At 49.3% G+C, this 21,055-nt stretch overlaps 1 pseudogene across 1 annotated transcript in view; it reads left to right on the forward strand.

The window, feature by feature from the left end:
* Window positions 1-19,945, forward strand: part of LOC129135424 (ankyrin repeat domain-containing protein 18A-like) — a 53,368-nt pseudogene extending 33,423 nt beyond the window's left edge. Inside the window, exons 9-14 of the transcript XR_010149073.1 lie at window positions 13,482-13,653; window positions 14,120-14,370; window positions 14,457-14,660; window positions 15,154-15,999; window positions 19,129-19,218; window positions 19,642-19,945. The product of XR_010149073.1 is annotated as an ankyrin repeat domain-containing protein 18A-like (transcript). The remainder of the gene's footprint in view (window positions 1-13,481; window positions 13,654-14,119; window positions 14,371-14,456; window positions 14,661-15,153; window positions 16,000-19,128; window positions 19,219-19,641) is intronic.
* Window positions 19,946-21,055: the final 1,110 nt, after the last annotated feature.

Here is a 21,055-nt window from a genome sequence, read left to right on the forward strand (position 1 = left end):
TTTTCTCTGTTAGAAGGACATGAGATTTGGGGGTGTCAGGGTCAGAATAATATGGTTTCACTGTGTTTCCCAAAAAAACTCATGGGGAATTGTATTCCTGAATGTTGGAGGTGGGGCCTGGTGGGAGGTGATTTAATCATAAATGGGAGGTTGATAGTGGTGGAAGGAAAAACCAGTGGGTAGGGTGGGGAGGAGTAGGCTGGCAGTAGGGTGGTGAGAGGGTGGTAGGCAATAGAAAGGGGGAGTAGCCTGCTGCAGAGGCAGAGGCTCATGGAAAACCTCTACTAGGGCAGTGCACCTGTGGCTTTGCAGGGTTTAGCCCCCATGGCTGCTTTCATGGGCTAGGCTGGTGTTGAGTGCCTGTAGCTTTTCCATACTGAGAATGCAAGCTATTGGTGGGCTTATGAATCTGGGGTCTGGAGGATGGAAACCTCCTGCGTGGGCCCTCCAAGCCCTTGGTTTTTTTTTTTTTTTTTTTTTTTTCCTGCACTGCCCTAGTAGAGGTTTTCCAAGAGGCTCTGCCTCTGCCTCAGGCTTCTGCTTGGAAACAGTGGCGGGGGGGGGGGGGCAGATCTTTCACCAATGGTTAAGCATCATCTTCTTGATGCTGACCTTGTGATACGTAGTTCTCAGGAAATCTGGTTGTATAATAAGGTGTGGCACCTTTTTCCTCTCTCTGTCTTGTTTCCACTTCTGCCATATAAAACATAGCGTTGCTGCTTGGTCTTCTGGTATGATTGGGAGGTTTCCTGGGTCCTCCCAGAAGCAGAAGCCTCTGTGATTTATTTAAAGCTTTCAGAACCATGAGCCAGTTCAACCTCTTTTCTTTCTGATTATACAGAAAATTTGTGCTGTGAAGTAGAGCTATGAAATGCCTTCCAGGCCTTTTCCCTATTGTCTTGGTAATCAGTACTCAGCTTCTTTTCAGACAAATATCTGAAACCTGTATGAATTTTTCTCCTGAAATGGACTTTTCTTCTTTTACCACATGCCAGGCTGCAACAAACATAGCTGAAAATGTAGAAGCAGGTTGAGAAGTGTGTAACAGCCAGAGATTGGAGAGTTTGGAGGTCTTGGAAGAAGACAGGAAGATGTGGAAAAGTTTGGACCAGTGTAGAGACTTGTTAAATAGTTATAATTAAAAAGATGACAGAAGGATGGACAGTGATGGCCAGGCTTAGAAGGTCTCACATGAAAATGAGGAGCTTGCTGGGACCAGGAGCCAAGGTCACTTTCATTTTGCCTTAGCAAAGAACGTGACTGCATGATGCTCCTAACCTGGAGACCTGTGAAACTTTGAACTTGAGGGTGATGATTTAGAGTGTATCTGGTGGAATGAACTTTTAGGCAGCAAAGCTCAAGAGGTGTCCTGTCTGTGTCGAACAGCCTGTGGTCTTACATGTGACCAAAGAAATGACCTCAAGGTGAAACTTACATTTAAATGAGAAGGAGAGCTTAAAAGTTTGGGAAGTTTGCAGGTTGGCCAAATGGTCAAAAAGAAAAGCTGATTATCAATGGGAAAGTTCAAGAAGATTTCAGAAATTTGCATAAAATGGAGTTCAGTGCTAATAGCCAATACAATGTTAAAAAGGCCTTGAAGGCATTTCAGAGACTTTTGCAGCAACCCTTGCTGTCACAGGCCCCGAGGCCTGGGATAAAAGAATGGTTTCCTTCTCCAGCCCCATTGCCCTGCTGCTGTGTCCATCCTCAGGACACTGCTGGCTGCGTTCCTGAAGCTCTAGCTCCAGCCATGGCTGAAAGATGCACAGATACAGCTTGAGTCACTGCTTCAGAGGGTGCAATCTACAAGCCTTGGTGGCTTCCACATAGTGTTAAGCGAGCAGGTACACAAAGACCAAGACTAGAGGCTCGGAATCCTTCATGTAGACTCCAGAGTATTTACAGAAAAACCTCGGTGTCCAGGTCGAAACTTTTCCAAGAGGCAGAGCCTCATGGGAATCCTTTACAAGGGCAGTACAGAAGGAATATATAGGGTTGGAATCCCCACACAGGGAGCACCATTCTGCAAACACCAGATTCATAGACTCACTAACAACTTGGACCCTCATTGTGGATAAACTACAGGTACTCAGCACCAGCCCAGCCCATGAGTGCAATTGTGGGGGTTAGACCCTGCAAAGCCACAGGTGCAGAGCTGCCTAAGGCCTTGGGAGCCCAGGGATCACCACTGTGCTCTGGATGTGGGATCTGGATTTTTTAAAAAGTGATTTGGAGCTGTTGGGTTCAATGACTGGTCTGCTGGGTTTTTGACTTGCGTGGGGTCTTTTAGTCCCATCTGTGTTTTGTGCTTCTTTCTGGCAAATTTCTTCCTTTTGGCTGGGAATGCTTACCCCAATACCTGTACACAATCATTGTACCTTGGAAGTACTTAACTTGCTTTGTATTTCAGAGGCTCAGGGACAGAAGGGATGGCAGCCTTGTCTCAGAAGAGACTTTGGGCTTTGGACGTTTGAGTAAATGCTGGAATGAGTTAAGACATTGGGAAACAGTAGAGAAGGCATCATTGTATTTTGCAGTGTGAGAACAACATGAGATATGGGGGGGTCAGGATCAGAATAATAGGATTTGGCTCTGCATCCCTACCAAACTCATGTGGAATTGTATTGGTGAATGTTAAAGGTGGGTCCCAGTGGGAGGTGATTTAATCATGGAGAAGAGTGGGGGTTGGAGGTAGGGGTGTGAGGAGAATGGGGGAGATTATTTTGTGGTTGGGGGTGAAAGATGAGGGTGGGGGGGCAGATCATTCACAAATGTTTAAACACTATCTCCTTAATGCTGTTCACATGACAGTGAGTTCTCTTGATGACTTTTGCAGCTGTGAGATTGAGTGAATACTGTCCTGCTGGGTTTTGGACTTGCATTGGGCCTGTGGGCCCATTTGTGTTATTTTTCTGGGAAATTTCTTCCCTTTGGACTGAGAAAGCTTACCCAATGCCCATACCATCATTTTACCTTGAAAGAAAAGAACTCTGTTTTAAATTCAGGGACTCATAGGCAGAAGGGACTGTAGCCTTGTCTCAGGTGAGACTTTGAATTTTTTACATTTGGAATGAGTTAACACTTTTGGAAACTTTTGAAAAGTCATGATTGCATTTTGCTCTGTGATAAGGACATACGATTCTGGGATATCAGAGTCAGAATAATATGGTTTTGCTGTGTGTCCCTATGAATCTCATGTGGAATTGTAATCCCTAATGTTGAAGCGGGTGACTTAATTATGGACAGGAAGTTGGTGGTGGTGGAAGGCAAAAGGGATGGGTAGGATTGGGAGGAGTGGGTTGGCAGTAGGGTGGTGGGAGGGTGGGTGGTAGTAGGAAGGGGGAGTAGCCTGCTGCAGAGTGAGAGGCTCATGGAAAGCCTCTACTAGGGCAGTGCACCTGTGGCTTTGCAGTGTTTAGCCCCTCAGCTGTTCTCATGGGCTGGTTGGTATTAAGGGCCTGTAGCTTTTCCACACTGAGGGTACAAGCTGTTGGTGGGTCTGTGAATCTGGGGTCTGGAGGTTGGTGGCCACCTGGGTGGGGGCTCCAAGCCCATATTTTCTTTCTGTACTTCCATAATAGAAGTTTTCCAAGAGGCTCTTCATCTGCTGGAGGCTTCTGCCTGGAAACAGTTGGAGTTGGGGTGTGGGTCATATCCTTCACTAATGTTTAGGCACCATCTTCATGATGCTGACCTTGTGATAGGGAGTTCTCTGAGATCTGGTTGTATAATAGGGTGTGACATCTTTTTTCCTCTCTTGTTCTTGCTCCTACTTCTACCATATGAGACATCTCATTGCCCCTTGACATTCTGGTATGATTGGGAGGCTTACTGAGTCCTCTCAGATGGAGAAGCCACTGTGCTTCCTTACAGCCTGCAGAATCATTAACAATTAAACCTCTTTTCTTTATGATCATAGAGAAAATTGGTACTGCAAAGTGGAGCTATTGAACTTTTGAAAAGGCATGATTGTATTTTACTCTGTGATAAGGACATGAGATTCTGGGATAGCAGGGTCAGAATAATATGGTTTGGCTGTGTGTCCCTGTAAAAATTCATGTGAAATTGTAATTCCAAATGTTGAAGGTGGGGCCTGGGGAAGATGATTTAGTTATGGATTGGAGGGGGTTGGAGTGGAAGGAAAAGGGTTGGTTAAGGTGGGGAGGAGTAGGCTGGCAGTAGGATGGTGTGAGGGTGGTGGGTAGTAGGAAGGGGGAGCAGCCTGCTGCAGAGGCAAAGCCTCATGAGAAATCTCTACTAGGGCAGTGCACCTGTGGCTTTGCAGGGTTTAGCCCCTGCCACTGCTCTCATGGGCTGGGCTGGTGTTGAGTGCCTGTAGCTTTTCCATACTGAGGGTGTGAGCTGTTGGTGGGCTTATGAATCTGGGGTCTGGAGGTTGGTGGCCATCTGTGTGGGGGCTCCAAGCCCATATTTTCCTTCCACACTTCTCTAGTAGAGGTTTTTCAAGAGGCTCTGCCTCTGCATCAGGTTTCTGCCTAGAAACAGTGGGAGTTGGGGGTGAGTGGTTGATCCTTCAGCAATGATTAAGCACCATTTTCATGATGCTGACCTTGTGATAGTGAGTTTTCATGATATCTGGTTGTATAATAGGGCATGGCACCTTTTTCTTCTCTCTGTGTTGCTCCTCGTCCTGCCACATGAATCATCTCATTGCCCCTCGACATTCTGGTATGATTGGGCGGCTACCTGAGTCCTCCAAGATTCAGAAGCCACTAGGCCTCCTTACAGCCTACAGAATCGTGAGCCAATTAAACATCTTTCCTTTATGATTCTAGAGAAAATTAGTAGTGCAAAGTGGAACTATTAAATGTCTTCAAGGCCTTTTCCCTATTGTCTTGGCAATCGGCACTCAGCTTCTTTTCATTCAAGTATCTGAAGCCTTCTTGAATTTTCCCCCTGAAAATGGACTTGTCTTCCTTTACCACACTGCCAGGCTGTGGCAAAGATAGCTGATAATGTAGAAGCAGATTCAGAAGGGGGTAGCAGACAGAGTTCGGGAGAGTTTGGAGGGCTTCCAAGACAAGAAGATGAGGGAAAGTTTGGATCTTTATAAAGAATTGTTAAATACTTGTGATCAGAAGGCTCACGGGAAAATGGTCAATGAAAGCTAGACTTAGAAGGTCTCAGATGAAAATGAGGAACTTAATGGGAACAGAAGCCAAAGTTACTTTTGTTTTGCCTTAGCAAAGAATGTGGCTGCACAGTGACCCTGCCCTGGAGATTTGTGAAACTTTGAGCTTGAGGGTGATGACTTACTGAGTATCTGGTGGAATGAACTTCTGGGCAGCAAAGCTCAAGAGGTGTCCTGTCTCCATGGAACAGCCTGTGCTCTTATGTGTGATGGAGGAAATGACCTCTTGATGGGACTTACATTAAATGAGTCACAACTCGTACATTAAATGAGAAACAGAACTAAAAAATTTGGAAAATTTGCAGCCTGGCCAAGTGGTCAAAAAGAAAAGCTGATTTTCCGGGGGAAAATTGAGGAAGGCTTCAGAAACTTGCATGAAAAGGAGCCCAGTGCTAATAGGCAAGACAATAAGGAAAAGGCCTTGAAGGCCTTTCAGAGACCTTTGCAGAAGCCCTTGCTCTACAGGCCCTGGGGCCTAGGAGAGAAGAATGGTTTTCTGGGCCAGTTCCATGACCCCCCTTTATATGCAGCCTCAGGATACTGCTGCCTGCATACCTGCAGCTCCAGCTCCAGCTCCAGCTCCAGCTCCAGCTCCAGCCATGGCTGAAAGATGCACAGGCACAGCTTGGGTGACCCAAGCTACAGATGGTACAGACTAGAAGCCTTGGTAACTTCCTCACAGTGTTAAGTCACTGGTGGATGGAGCATGAGACTAGAGGCTTGGGATCCTCTCTATAGATTTTGGAAGATGTATGCAAATGCCTGGGTGTCCAGGCAAAAGCATCCCAAAAAGGCACAGCCTTATATGAAACTTCTACTAGGGCAGTGCGGAAGGAAAATACGGGGTTGGAGCCCCCACACTGGAGGTCACCATCATGCAGATCCCAGATTCATAGATCCCCCCCACCCCCCGCCAACAACTTGTATCCTCAATGTGGAAAAGTCACAGGCACTCAATACCAGCCCAGCCCATGAGGACAGCCGTGGGGCATAAACCCTGCAAAGCCATAGGTGTCAAGCTGCCCAAGGCCTTGGGAGCCCAGCCCTCACACCCCTGTGCCCTGGATGTGGGACAAGGTTTCAAAGAGGGTGATTTTGGAGCTGTAGGATTGAATGACTGGCCTTCTGGGTTTGGAGTTTCATGGGGCCGGTAAGTCCTATCTGTGTTTTGTTTTCTTCTGGCAAAATTCTTCCTTTTGGCTGGGAATGCTTACCCAATGCCTGTACAAGCATTATACCTTGGAAGTAGTTAACTTGCTTTGTATTTCAGAGGCTCATGGGCCTAAGCTACTGTAGCCTTGTGTCAGATGAGACTTTAAACTTTGAACATTTGTGTAAATGCTGGAATGATGTAAGATTTTAGGGGACTGTAGGGAAGGCATTGTATTTTGCAATGTGAGACGGACATGAGATTTGGGGAGCCAGGGAGAGAATAATAAAATTTAGCTCTGTGTCCCTACAAAAACTCATGTGGAATTGTAATCAGAATGTTAAAGGTGGGGCCTGGTGGAAGGTGATTTAATCACAGTGGAGACTGGGGGTTGGAAGATGGGGGTTAGGGAGAATGGGGGAATTATGGTGGGGGTTAGGGGTGAAAATTGGGGGTGGGGGGTGGGTCCTTCACAAATGATTAAACACTATCTCCTTACTGCTGTACTGTGAGTTCTCTTCATGATTTTGGAGCTCTGAGCTTGAACAGATACTGGCCTCCTGGGTTTTGGACTTGCATTGGGCCTGTGGTCCCATTTGTATTCTTTGCCTGGGAAATTTCTTTTCTTTGGACTGAAAAAGTTTACCCAATGCCTGTACTATTATTGTAGCTTGAAAGAAAAGAACATCCTTTTAAATTCAGGGACTCATAGGCAAAATGTACTGTAGACTTGTCTCAGATGAGATGTTGAATTTTTTACATTTGAGTTAATGTTGGAATGAGTTAAGACTTTTGGAAACTTTTGAAAAGGCATGAATATATTTTGCTCTGTGAGAAAGGGCATGAGACTGCGGGGGATCAGGGTCAGAATAATAAGATTTGACTGTGTTTCTTTACCAAAACTCATGCGAACTGTAATCCTTAATTTTGGAGGTGGGGCCTGGCTGGAGGTGATTTAATCACGGATGGGAGGGGGGCCGGGGGTGGAAGGAAAGGGGTGGGTAGGGCAAAGAGTAGGTTGTTAGTAGGGTGGTGAGAGGGTGGTGGGTAGTAGGAGGCGGGAGTAGCCTGCTGCAGAGGCAGAGGCTCATGGAAAGTCTCTACTAGGGCAGTGCACCTGTGGCTTTGCTGGGTGTAGCCCCCATGGCTGCTCTTATGGGCTGGGCTGGTGTTGCGTGCCTGTAGCTTTTCCATACTGAGGGTGTGAGCTCTTGGTGGGTCTATGAATCTGCAGTCTGGAGGGTGGTGGCCTCCTGTGTTGGGGTTCCAAGCCCGTATTTTCCTTCTGCACTCCCCTACTAGAGGTTCTCCAAGAGGTTCTGCCTCTGCAAGAGGCTTCTGCCTGAAAACAGTGGATGTGGTGTGGGTGGATCCTTCACCATTGGTTAATCTTCTTGATGCTGATCTCCTGTTAGTGAGATCTCATGAGATCTGGTTGTATAACAGGGTGTGGCACCTCTTTTCTCTCTCTGTCTTCCTCCTACTCCTGCCGTATGGAACATCACATTGTCGCTTGACCTTCTGGTATGATTGGGAGGCTTCCTGAATCCTCCCAGAAGCAGAAGCCACTATGCTCCCTTTACAGCCTGCAGGACCATGAGCCATTTAAACCTTTTTTTAAAATAATATTACAGAGAATTTGTACTGTAGAGTGGAGCTATGAAATGCCCTCAAGGTTTTTTTCCTTATTTTTTTACTATTAGCATTTGCCTTCTTTTATATGCAAATATCTGAAACCTTCTTGAATTTTCCCCCTGAAAATGAACTTTTCTTTTTCCACATTGCCAGGCTGCCACAATGATAGCTGAAAATGTAGATGCAGATTCAGAAGTGGGTAACGACCAGACGCTGCACAGTTTGGAGGGCTTGGAAGAAGACAGAAAGATGAGGGAAAGTTTAGACTATTGTAGAGATGTGCTAAATAGTTACAATTAAAAGAGTGACTATAGAGACTTGTTAAATAGTTACAATTAAAATGGTGACTGAAGGTTGGACAGTGAAGGCTAGGCTTAGAAGGTCTCAGATGAAAATGAACAACTTACTGGGAACAGGAGCCAAGGTTACTTTTGTTTTGCCTTAGCGAAGAATTTGGCTGGATGGTGCCCCTCCCTTGGAGTCCTCCGAAACTTTGAACTTGAGGGTGATGACTTAGGGTATATCTGGTGAAATGAACTTCTAGGCAGCAAAGCTCAAGAGGTGTCTTGTCTGTATCGTACAGCCTGTGGTCTTCTGTGTGACTGAATAAATGACCTCAAGTTGAAACTTATATTTAAATGAGATGCAGGGCTTAAAAGTTTGGAAAATTTGCAGCCTGGCCAAGTGGTCAAAAAGAAAAGCTGATTTTCCGTGGGAAAATTTGAGAAGGCTTCAGAAATTTGCATAAAATGGAGCCCAATGCTAATAGCTAAGACAGTGTTTAAAAGGTCTTGAAGGCATTTCAGGGACCTTTGCAGCAGAGCTCGTTGTCATAGGCCATGGGGACTAGGACCGAAGAATGGTTTCCTGGGTCAGTCCCATGGTTGTGCTGCTGTGTCAATCCTCAGGACACTGCTGCCTGCATCCCTGCAGCTCCAGCTCCGGCTCCAGCTCCTGCCATGGCTGAAAGATGCACAGGTACAGCTTGGGTCAGTACTTCAGGGGTGCAAGCTTCAAGCCTTGGTGGCTTTCACATAGTGTTAAGCCAGCAGGTGCACAGAGCACAAAACTAGAGGCTTGGGAGCCTTCATCTAGACTCCAGAGTATGTACAGGAAAACCTGGGTGTTCAGGCAGGAGCTTTTCCAAGAGGCAGAGCCTCATGGGAAAACTTTACTAGGGAAGTACACAAGGAACATAGGGTTGGAGCCCCCACACAGGGATGCACCATTTTCCAGACCCCAGATTCATAGACCCACCAGCTGCTTGCACCCTCAGTGTGGAAAAGCCACAGGTGCTCAACACCAGCCCAGCCCATGAGGGCAGCTGTGGGGGATAGACCCTGCATGACCACAGATGCTGAGCTGCCCAAGGCCTTGGGAGCCCAGCCATCCACCCCTGTGCTTTAGATGTGGGATGTAGATCCAGAAAAAATGATTTGGAGCTGTTGGATTCAATGACTGGCCTGCCAGGTTTTTGACTTGCATGGGGTCTGTAAGTCCCATCTGTGTTTTGTGCTTCTTTCTGGCAAAATTTTTCCTTTTGGCTGGGAATGCTTACCCAATGCCTGTACAACCATTGTATCTTGGAAGCGTTTAACTTGCTTTGTATTTCAGAGGCTCGGGGCAGAAGGGAAGGCAGCCTTGTCTCAGATGAGACTTTGGGTTTTGTACATTTCAGTAAATGCTGGAATGAGTTAAGACTTCGGGGAGAGAAGGCATCACAGTATTTTGCAGTGTGACAAGAATATGAGATTTGGGGGGACCCTGGTCAGAATAACATGATTTGGCCCTGTGTCCCTACCAATACTCTCATGGAATAGTGATGGGGAATGTTAAAAGTGGGGCCTGGCGGGAGGTGATTTAATCATGGAGAAGAGTCGGTGTTGGTGTAGGGGTGTGGGGAGAATGGGGGAGATTATTTTGTGGATGAGGGTGAAAGATGAGGGTGGGGGCAGATTCTTCACAAATGGCTACACACTATCTCCTTAATGCTGTCTGTGTGATAGTGAGTTCTCTTGATGACTATGGAGATTAAAGATTGAGTAAATACTGTCCTGCTGGGTTTTGGACTTGCCTTTGTGTTATTTTCCCGGGGAATTTCTTCCCTTTGGATTGAGAAACTTTACCCAATGCCTGTTGTACCTTGAAAGAAAAGAAATCCCTTTTAAATTCAGGGATTTATTGACAGAAGGGACTATAGCCTTGTCTCAGATGAGACTTTGAAATTTTTACATTTGGAATGAGTTAAGACTTTTGGAACTTTTGAAAAGGCATGATTGTGTTTTGCTCTGTGAGAAGGACATGAGGTTCTGGAGTATCAGGGGTCAGAATAATATGGGTTGGCTGTGTGTCCCTATAAAACTCACGTGGAATTGTAATCCTTAATGTTGGAGGTGGGGCCAGGTGGGAGGCGATTTGATGTTGGATGGGAGGGGGTTGGGGTGGAAGGAAAAGGAGGGGTAGGGTGGGGAGGAGTAGGCTGTCAGTAGGGTGGTGGGAGGGTAGGGGGTAGTAGGAAGGGGGACTAACCTGCTGCAGAGGCAGAGGCTCATGGAAAAACTACTAGGACAGTGCACCTGTGGCTTTGCAGGCTTCAGCCCCCATGGCTGCTTTCATGGGCTGGACTGGTGTTAAGTGCCTGTTGCTTTTCCATACTGAGGGTTTGAGCTGTTGGTGGGCTTATGAATCTGGGGTCTGGAGGATGGTGGCCTCCTGTGTGGGGCCTCCAAGCCCATATTTTCCTTCTGCACTGCCATAGTGGAAGTTTCTCAAGAGGCTCTGCCTCTGCAGGAGGCTTCTGCCTGGAAACAGTGGGCGGTGGTGTGGGTGGAGGATCCTTCACCAGTGGTTAATCTTCTTGACGCTGATCTCCTGATAGTGAGTTCTCATGAGATCTGGTTGTGTAACAGGATGTGGCACCTCTTTCTTCTCTCTGTTTTGCTCCTACTCCTGCCATGTGAAACATCTCATTGCCGCTTGGCCTTCTGGTGTGTTTAGGAGGGCCCTGATCAGTGTGGGCCTGCTCAGTGGACCTAGTCAGTTGGGGCTTGGTCAGTGAGGCCTATTTAGTTGGGAGCATGGTCAGCAGGGGTCTGCATAGAGAGGGTCTCATTAGGGGGATCTAGTAGTGCAGGTCTTGGTGAGTGGGGACCTAGTGGCAGACAAATGTTTGGTGTCTGGTCAGTGCAAACCTGGGCTGTGGGACTTGGTCAGTGGTGACCTGGTCAGCTGGGGCTTAGTGGTGGCCTTGTCAGCATGGGCTGGGTCACTGGTGACCAGGTTAAGGGGTGCTACTCAGTGGAGGCCTGGTCACATGGGACCTAGTCAGCAGAGGCCCTTGTCAGTGGGGCCCTGGTCAGTGGAACCTAATCAGTGGGGGCCTGGTCAGAGAGGACTTGATCAGTGGTGGCTTTTGTAGCACTGGTCTACGGGGTGACCTGGTCTGTGGGGATCTGAGCAGTGCGTGCCTGTTCAGTGGGGCCTACTCATTAGGGTCCCGTTCAGGGGCATCTGGTCACCTCAGTCCTGGTTAGTAGGGGCCTGTTCACTGGCAGCCTATTCCCTGGAGGCCTGGTCAGTGGGACTTCATCTGTGGGGCCAGGCAATAGGGTCATGATCGGTGGAACATGACCAGTGAGGCCTTGTCAGTAAGAACCTGGTCAGTGAGCACTTGTCAGTGAGGCCTTTGTCAGTGAGGCCTTGTCAGTAAGAACGTGGTCAGTGAGGCCATGTCAATGAGGCCCCTGTCAGTGAGGCCTTGTCAGGAAGAATGTGGTCAGTGAGGCCATGTCAGTGAGGCCCCTGTCAGTGAGGCCATGTCAGTGAGATCTTGTCCGTAAGGACATGGTCAGTAAGGACCTGGTCAGTGAGGCCTTGTCAGTAAAGTCCTGGTTTATGGAGTCCTAGTCATTGTGGGCGTGGCAGCGGGGGCCTGGTTAGTGGGGCCTGGTGATGGGGGTCTAATCACTGAGGATGTGGTCAAGGAGGACCTGATATGCGGGATCTGGTCAGCAGGGACCTGGTCAGTGGGGACTGCTGAGCCCTGATGGGAGATGTCAGGGGAAATGCATGTTATCAAGGTCCCTGTGGACAGCTGGGATGGCTCAGTGGTGTCCAATGGCCCAGTCAAAAGTGGACAAAGCAGGTGTTTGGATGGACCTGGGAGATCTTGCTCAGAGATTCTCACAAGACAAATGTAAAGGAAGGGCCAGAGTGGTCGGAGAGATGGTCACAGTCTATGGGCTGCACAGGATGGAGGAAGCCAGGGAACAGGCAGGGTGGGCAGCTGGGGTGCAGGGATAGGCAGGTGCATATTGGGAGGTCAGACCCTGTGAGGGCTGTGGGGGCGTCAGGTGGGGTGGGCTCCAGGTGCACCTTCAGTGCACTGGGCAGGTCTCAGCCCAGGCTCCCTGGACCCTGGCCGAGTGATGTGGTCACTCCTTTGGGGGACTGCTGTCAGGCCCCGGCCACCCACCATGGGCAGCACTGTCCCATCTCAGGACTGGACTTCCTCAGATCCTGCAGAGGGCACAGCCTCCAGCCCAGGAGGGGCAGCCCCTTGGTGGAGCCTGAGCTCTCCATGGTCCTGGAGCATCACCTGCCAGCCCTGTGCTCCATTTTCTCCCAGGTCCCACATTTCCAGTGTCAGCCAGCAGGGAGGCCCAGTCCTCCCTTCCCTATATGTCTCCTGGGCTGAAACTTGCGGCGCACTGGGACAGGGATGGTGCTTTCCTTAGGCCCATTTAGGGAGGGGACTGGTTCCCAGCCTGGCACAGGTCCTCAGCTCTGCCTTGATTGCCTTAGAGTGAGATGGATCAGTCAGTGCTCTGAAGGTAAATGTAAGAGACTGTCCCTGCTGTGTGCGAGGCTGGTCTAGGGATGGAGGACTTAACAGGTCCTCCCAATCTGTCAGGCCTGGACAGCACTGTCCTGTCTCAGGACTCAGAAAGTCCAGTCCTGAGATAGGAAGGTGTTGCCCAGGGTGGGTGGCTGGGGCCTGACAGCAGTCCCCAGGGAGTGACCACATCACCCAGCTGGGGTCCAGGGAGCCTGGCCTGAGACCTGCCCAGTGCATTGAGGGTGCACCTGGAGCCCACTCCACTTGATGCCCCCACAGCCCTCACAGGGTCTGTCCTCCCAGCATGCACCTGCCTCTCCCTGCACCCCAGATGTCCACCCTGCCTGTTCCCTGACTTCCTCCATCCTGTCCAGCAGGATGGGCTGGGAAGTGGGAAAGCCTGTGTGCACATTTCGTGGCAAGTAGGAGTGACACACCATACCTTGGAGGCACCTGCCAAACCCAACCCCAGAAGTCTCCCTGAGGTGGTTTTACCAAACCCATAACCCACAACTGTGATTGTGGTTTGGGGGTCAGCACCCGCTAATGCCAGGGCACTACTGGGAAGCTGGGACCTGACCAATGCCCATGGTGTCTGTGGCCTGAGGACAGGGTGTCTTGGGGCCATGAGGACAGGCCACCAATGGCCATTGGGTCATACGGCCTGAGCCCCAGTGTTTTTCCTTCCCTGGCTTCTTCTGGTTCAGTCCCATCAGAGCCCTAGAGCCCAAGATGCAGCATCCAAGGTTCCCTCCAGAAATCCTGGTGGCTTGACTTATTTTGTCATGTTTCATCTGATAACGAAAATATCATATCAGCTGCACAGAAAAATGGCTCAAAGTGCTTAATGACTAGAAGAAATCGAGGAGCAGCAAGAAGGTAATGTGGAGAGGGGAGGACCTCCATGACCGGTGTCTGCAGAGCCAGGGGTACAGGCACCCAGTGCAGTGACCTGGCACCACCTGCCTCTGGGTAGCACACTGTCCTTACCTGGGGGACAGCAGGCCTGGCCACCGGCTGTTCTCCCTGTCCCTGCAAGCATCACATTGCTGGAAGAGAATTTCATGCCAGAGCTTGGACCGTCCCTAGCTTGGGAGTTACGGGTTGTCTCTTGGTGACCTAAATGAAAAAATAGGTGCAGAACAGAGTTTCTGATGCTGGGCACTCATCCACTCTTTGAATCATGGGAGGGGAGGCCTAGTCCTAGGTAAACCTAACCTCTTTGAGGAACCACAGTGCCCAAGGCTGGAAACCTCCAGAATCCTCCCGCCCCCAATCCTCCCGCCCCCAATCCTCCCCAGGGACCCCTGTGGCCTGTCTCACCAGAGCATTCTTCCATCCGTAGATGTTTCAGCTGCTCTACAAGGGAGTCCCATTTCAGGTGTGGGGCTGGGCATGGTCACTCTGCTGGATGTCTGGAAGGTGAAAACCAAGGACCTAGGGAAATACCAGGTACAGCCTTTCCACCCTCATCCAGAGCAGGACAAACAGGCCAGGTGGTATCAGGAGCCCAGGTCTCCAGCTGGAAGGAATGTCAACCCTGCAGTGGGAGCCCATCACACATCCTAGGCACAGATGCTAATGTAGGCACCGCGGGTAAGCTGAGCTTGGTACCCCTCCCTGGCTTCAAAAATAAGCCAAACAAGGAGCTTTCTGCAGAATGAAACCTCTTTTCCATCCAGAAGCACTGCTGACTGTTTGGTGGTTGCTGTTGGGGCAGTGAGCCTTTTGTCCATTCTGAGATTGGGCTGGTTTCTCCTCTTGGCCCTGCCCTACAGACCATAAAGGAAAACAGCAAGAGGTCCCCAGCAAACATCTACCGATGGCCCTGGACATCAGCCACATTCTGAGAAACATATCATGTTCTGGGAGGGCTAAGGCATCAAGTAAGGCCTATGGGGCTGGAGGATCCCAGGGCAGGTGGGGCAATCCAGAGCTGTGGGGGCTTCCATGGGAATTGGGAGGTCTCAAGGCAGAGGGAGGGGTTCCACAGGAGGAGTCACAGAGCCACCAAGGGCTCTCCTGGCCCAGGGAGCAGCCAACACCATGGACTGAACACCCACTGGGCTCCAAGCCCTGGGCCAGGCTGGGGCATATGGGGCCAGGAGGCAGCTCAGAGTGGGAGACAGACAAGTGTGCTCAGAGGGCACCCGTATCTGGATGTAATGTGGTCATGAGTTTCTGGCTGGGAAGCGCTTCCAGCGTTTCATATGTATTCTGGAGCTGCTTCCTCTCTCCAGGCTCACCCTGCAGGAATCCCAGTGAATATATTGCTACCATCTTGGGGCTCAGTGCCCTCTTAGTGTAATGGTACCAGCAGATCTGCCTGTGCACAGACTTCCTGTACTATCTCATTCCTGAGGGGAGATGCTTCCGCAGGGCCTATGACCTGGTGCACAACTTTAGACACCATCATCCTGGAGCAGCACCTCACCCTCACTAGCCGGGGTGTTGATGACTTCCTCAAGGCTAAGGCCACAGTCAAGATTTTGGACTTCAGTGATGCATTTTTGCTGAGCAAGGTGGGCTTCTCTGGGATTTTAGTTCAGGAGGTAGAATGCAGCTTGAGATCAAGTGTCTGATCAAATAACTTGAACTTGATCTGGAGAGCTCTGAGGAGCCATAGAAGTTGTTGGATAAAGGAGGGACAGTCGTATATGTTTTAGAGATGACTGTGGAAGGCTGCCTGGAAGGAGTGAACAAGAGCCAGGAGACCAGGGAGGGAGCTTGTGGGGCAGGTCTGGAGATGACAAGGGAGGGATCCTGCTTGGATGAAAGGTCTTCAGGGAATGTCTCAGGTTACACTCAGGTGTCCTCAGAGCTAGTGTGTTCAGGGGTCTTGCCTCCAGGATGAAAATGAGAAGGAGTTGTCAGACAAGAACATATAAATGAAGGCTGGCATCTTCGTGAGTGCCAATCGTTGTCCTGGTGTGGACTACTGTGGGAATAGGGGTCTCTCCATCCAGAGACATGGTGGATGGACCCTACATCACTCCATTCTGCCCTTCCTTTCCCTCCCATTCTGAGGGCCTCAGTGCATGGGCGCTGTCCAACCTCTGGTGCTGAAGCAGCCGAGAGACCCAAGCCTGCCACTCAGGATATGACAGCACAGCCAGTGGCCTCTACTGGATCCTGTACAACCTCAGAAGACACCCAGACACTGGGAGTGCTGCCACCATGTGGTGCAAGAGTTCTGAGGGACCGCAATTCTGAAGACATTGAATGGTGGGTGCCAGGCCTCGTGGCTGTTCCCCAGCCCCTCTCATAGGCTCTGCTACAGGTGGTGAAGGGGGATGACGTCTCTGTGAATTCTGCCATGATTGCCTAGCAGGAAAAGGAGCAGAGCCCAGAAGCAGGGCCTGGTACCCAGCCTGCCTAACAAGGGAGAATTTGTAGGCTTTGTGGACAGAAAGATCTGGGAGTCCATATCACCCACTAACTTGCTGAGACATTAGTAAAATCAGTTTTCTTTTCTGAGCTATGTTTCTGTCATTTGTAAATTGAGAGGAATTTCTTTTACACCACGAGGCTGCTTGGAGAATTAGTGACAGTGTGTGTAGAGCAGGTGCCACGCAGCAGGCATTTGGTGTCCAGACCACTCCTCTTCCGCCTTCATTTTCAGCCTAAATTTGCATTTTGTTCTTAAGACTTTCACTCCCCTTAATTTTGCTCTTTCCTCTGATTCCCAGCTTATCATCTATCCCATGGAGTCACTAGGATCTATGTGGGTAACAGTCATGTATGCATTTATGTGTATATACATATATACTTTGTTGGTGTTGGAGTGCGGTGTGGGAATGTGTGTGTGTTTGTGTGTTGGAGTCACTGCATGACTGAAACTGTGCACACCAGGCTGTGTTTTTGCTCATTGCTGGAGGTGCTGTCAGGGGCCTTGCCGTCAACCCCAGGTCTGACCCTTGCAGTGCAGGCAGGACATTCTGGAGCAATCATGACCTTGGAAGGATCCCCAAGGAGTGACTGGTGGGTATTGGTGGATAAATACCCCAGTTCCCTTGTTCTGGGTATGATGACTCTGAGGCACATGTTCTATGCGTCTCTCAGAGGTACCTGGCAGGGCTGAGTCCTGGCTGCCACAGTGGAAACTTTCTTGATGAAAGTCCCTTTAACTGCTGCATTCCTTTCCTATCTCTGTTCCCCACTCCTCTACTGGTGTTTCCTGGGATTAGCACCCTAAGGAAGAACTGGCAGTCAAATTAATATCCTAGAGTTATCTCCAAATAAAATTTTTATATTTGAATCTTTGCCTTAGGATCTACTTCTAGGAAATTCAGACTAAGACACACATTTTTCTATCGGCTCCTTCAATCCCCATAGGCCTGACATTGTGCTGTTTTTATCAAAAAGGAACATGAGAATCAGAGAGGGAAAGTCACTTGCCCAAAGTCACCCAGCTGAACAGTGGTAGAGTTCAACTTTGACCATGGGATGTCTGGCCCCAAGGTGGAGGCTTGCTCCTCTCCTATGAGACTCCTCCCTTATCAGGGTCAAATGAATGAATGGAGGATGTTAAAAGTAGGGTCTCTGAGGCCTTTGCCAGAGAAACCCCAGGCTCATGGCTGGTGCCTGTGTTCTCATTCTTACCTCATTAAGAGTAGTAATGAAAAACATGCTCAGTGCTGACCGTGTGCCTGGGGGTGTTGTTGTAGGCATTCCGCTTACTTTAATTCATTTAATTTTCACAATAACCTTGTTTTTACTTCTAGTTGTTAGATGAAAAAACCGAGGCAAAGAGCAATACAGAGAGTTGCAAAAATTCATACTGCTGGTCCAGGTTTGAACCAAGCAGTCTGCACCTGGAGTCCTTGTTTGTAACCATGGCACCCTGGCTTCACACATATCTCATCGTGGAGTTCCAGCTTGTGTCAGGCATGGCACTGAACAGCTTCTTTTAAGAACATAATTTGTAGCCAGGCGCCGTGGCTCATGCCTGTAATCCCAGCACTTTGGGAGGCCGAGGTGGGCGGATCATGAGGTCAGGAGATCGAGACCATCCTGGCTAACTTGGTGAAATCCCGTCTCTAGTAAAAATACAAAAAATTAGCTGGGCACGATGGTTGGCGCCTATAGTCCCAGTTACTTGGGAGGCTGAGGCAGGAGAATGGCGTGAACCCGGGAGGCAGAGCTTGTAGTGAGCCAAGATGGCGTGACTGCACTCCAGCCTGGGTGAGAGAGTGAGACTCCATCTCAAAAAAAACACATAATTTGTAATTATGTAAATTACTAATTCTACTTCAAAGTGCCACACAGCCTTCATGTGATAAAATGAAGCAATTGGTAAGTCTAAGCACTGAGAAAAAACATTCTTTTTTCCACTCCCAACTCCATTCCAACAGTTGGGACAGTGTTTTCTCTGTGCCTATAGAAACCTCAGCTACTGTGCCGAGGAGTCTGGTCCCTTTGGGGAATGTGGCAGTCAGGTGCTGGCAGGGACCTCGAAGTGGCTGAAGGATCATTAAGAAAAAGCTGTTTACAAAGGTGTGGGCTGGGCCAAGGGGAACCATGAGGGATGGCGCAGGGCCCTGGTGTTAGCGTCATCTGGGAGCTGTCACCACACTCCAGGCTGGTGGGGCCATGGAGAAGCTGTTCCAATAACTCAGAGAATCTACAGCTGAAAGAGGCGGCCAGGGGACACATCACTCCCTGTGCCCTTTGACTGCGTGTGGATGCCCCCACCGACCACACTACCATCTCCTTATTAGATTGGAGAGGCTGCAGAGTGGGGTTCTAAGCCTCCTATTGTGGCTCAGCTCCAACAGTGAGTCAGCAGCAGCTCCCCTAGCTCCACAGCCCAGGGTCCACTTAGCCCCTCTATCCTGTACGGTCCCCTTCCCCACTGGGAAGCAGATACCCAAATGAGCAGCAGAATCCTGTCTCTCCCTGCAGGTCCCTCTGCTCCTTATGAGTGGTGTTTTGTGGCTGTCCTCCCTTGGTTTAGGATGGGAAACAACCTTTTCCCTTCCACAGGGATTGTTTCTGTGGACCCCACCCTGAGTTTTCCCCTGGTGGGACAACGGGCAGGTGGGGATGGTGGGACGAACTCTTTAGAACCAGCAATGCCAAACACATCCCACTCCGGGGAAGTTCATTCTAAGTGTCATGGATCCTCTGGAATTTTTTGAAGGTTTCCTGTTTTCTTCTCCCCCTAACCAGCTCATCTGATCTCCTGGGATCTCTACTAAGATGCTGGCAGCCCAACCAGCTGGTCTGGCCCTGGACGTGCCTTCAGGGACTGGTTATGCTTCATGACCTGTGTTGCGGTCATTAGTAAACAGCACCTGCTTCTAGCTTTACTGTTGGGCCTGATTTTATCCCTACCCTGGCTTTTCATTGCAGCTGCTTCATGCTCCCTCCATGGACCTGCACAGAATTGTCCCATGTTTCTGTTTGGGCACCACTGAGGAAGGAAGCATGAAGGACGCAGAGGTCAGGCCATTCTATTGCCCTCCTGCTGCTGGGTCTTTAATCCTGAGATGGCTTCAGGGGCTGGTCCTTCTCCATGGCCCCCTCCACATATCTCAGGTTTCTGCTCAAAAGTCACCTCTTGGAGGGGTCTCTCCCTGTCACTGTGTTTGGAACAGCTCCTTTGGTTTCTTTCTAGCTCATCTCACTCTGGTAATGTCTTTCATTACCACCACCATCTGAGCTGGTCTTATGACCTGTTAGCTTCTTTCATCAAACATGAGCACTAGGATGACATGGACCTCATCTGTTCTGTTCCTCCTGTGGCCTGGGTCCTAGCACCATGTCTGGTACAGTGTAGATGCTCAAGGGAAGTTTACTTTATAGAACTGTCTACCTGGGAGACATTGCTGTTAGTCTAACCTGTACCATTTTGTAAACCTGCAGCCATTTTGCAGACCCTGGTCAGAATGAAACATTCCTTGGGAACTCGGGCCATGAGAAGCATCCTTCCTGACCACCTGACTGCGGAAACATCCTTATCGCATCCTCCCGGGCGAAGGCCCAACAGCCTGACTGCAGGAACATCCTTGCCATATCCTGCCGGGCAGCAAGCTCTACCGCCCAGACCCCTCCTTCCCAGTCCCATGATCGCCCCAGCCTGTGAGCGGCAGTTGGTGATGGCACTAAGCTGGTTTCCTCCTCTGCAGGGTTTTGCTAGTAATAAAGGTGTTGCTGTTGAAGCCACCAACCATGTCTCTCTGTCTTTCTTTAACCCTAGCTTTGCCTTCAAAACCTAACAATAACTCTACCTCTCCATTTTACCAAGGATTATATGAGACTCAAGGAGAGCAAGAGACTTACCCAGAATTACAGAGCCAGTGAGTCACAGAGCCTGAACTTGAGCTCAGTTCAGCTGAATCCAGAACTCGTGTCTTCCTGAGAGTCCAGGGAAGGAAAGGTGGAACTGCAGCCAGTGGGTGCCCACATGCTTGTCCTAGGAGACCCCAGGTAGCCTCCTGGGAATTGTGTCCTCATGGGCACAAAAGAAGAACTGCTCACCTGTGCTGCATCAGCTAAGTGTCTCCATTGTCCCAAATTGTTATATTGTTTCAAAGTTTTGTTTTAATAACTAAATTTCTCACAGCTCAGTGTTCAAAACAAAGCACAGAGGCATGTAGAAAGTCATGTGTGGGTTTTTCTCATTTTCTTCCCAGTGACTACAAATGAATGTACAAAAGAACACAAATACACTCATACTTTTATATAGAGATGAGGCCCTCCCACTCATATTCCTCTGCCACTATCCTTCCTTTTTTTTTTTTTTTTTTTTTTTTTTTTCCCATGGGAGGACCACTTCTCCATGTCTAGTCCATGTCATTTGGGAAGGCTGACCCACCCTGGGCAATCAGCAGGGTAATTCATTCAGGAGTGGGCATGTGATCCAAGCTGGGCTCATGGAAGTCATCCCTGAACTTTTGATGAAACTGCTGGGAATGAGGTGCTTTCTTTTTATTGGCATAGCTATTTGCAAGGAAGTAAGTGATGTGAACTTTATGGGGCCATTTTTGCTGCTGTCTCAAAACAGCCACTTGAAAAGCAGAGCTGACACAGGAAATGAAGGAACAGAATGAGCCTTGGTTGATATTAGTTGACCCCTGATCCCATTGAGCCAGAAGCCCATCTACTTATGGACATTTTAAGTAAGTAGAGCCAAATAGTTCAATGTTCTGCTGGATCAAGTTAGGTGTCAGTCACTTGCAGTCAAGAGAGTCCTGCATAATAGCACTTTCTCTGATGCTTAGGTCCCACCTGCCAGAGCTTTAGAGCTGTAGAAGGGTAAAGTGAACCCAGGCAGTGC

Source organism: Pan troglodytes, chromosome 12 (assembly GCF_028858775.2).
Source record: "Pan troglodytes isolate AG18354 chromosome 12, NHGRI_mPanTro3-v2.0_pri, whole genome shotgun sequence".
Taxonomy (NCBI): domain Eukaryota; kingdom Metazoa; phylum Chordata; class Mammalia; order Primates; family Hominidae; genus Pan; species Pan troglodytes.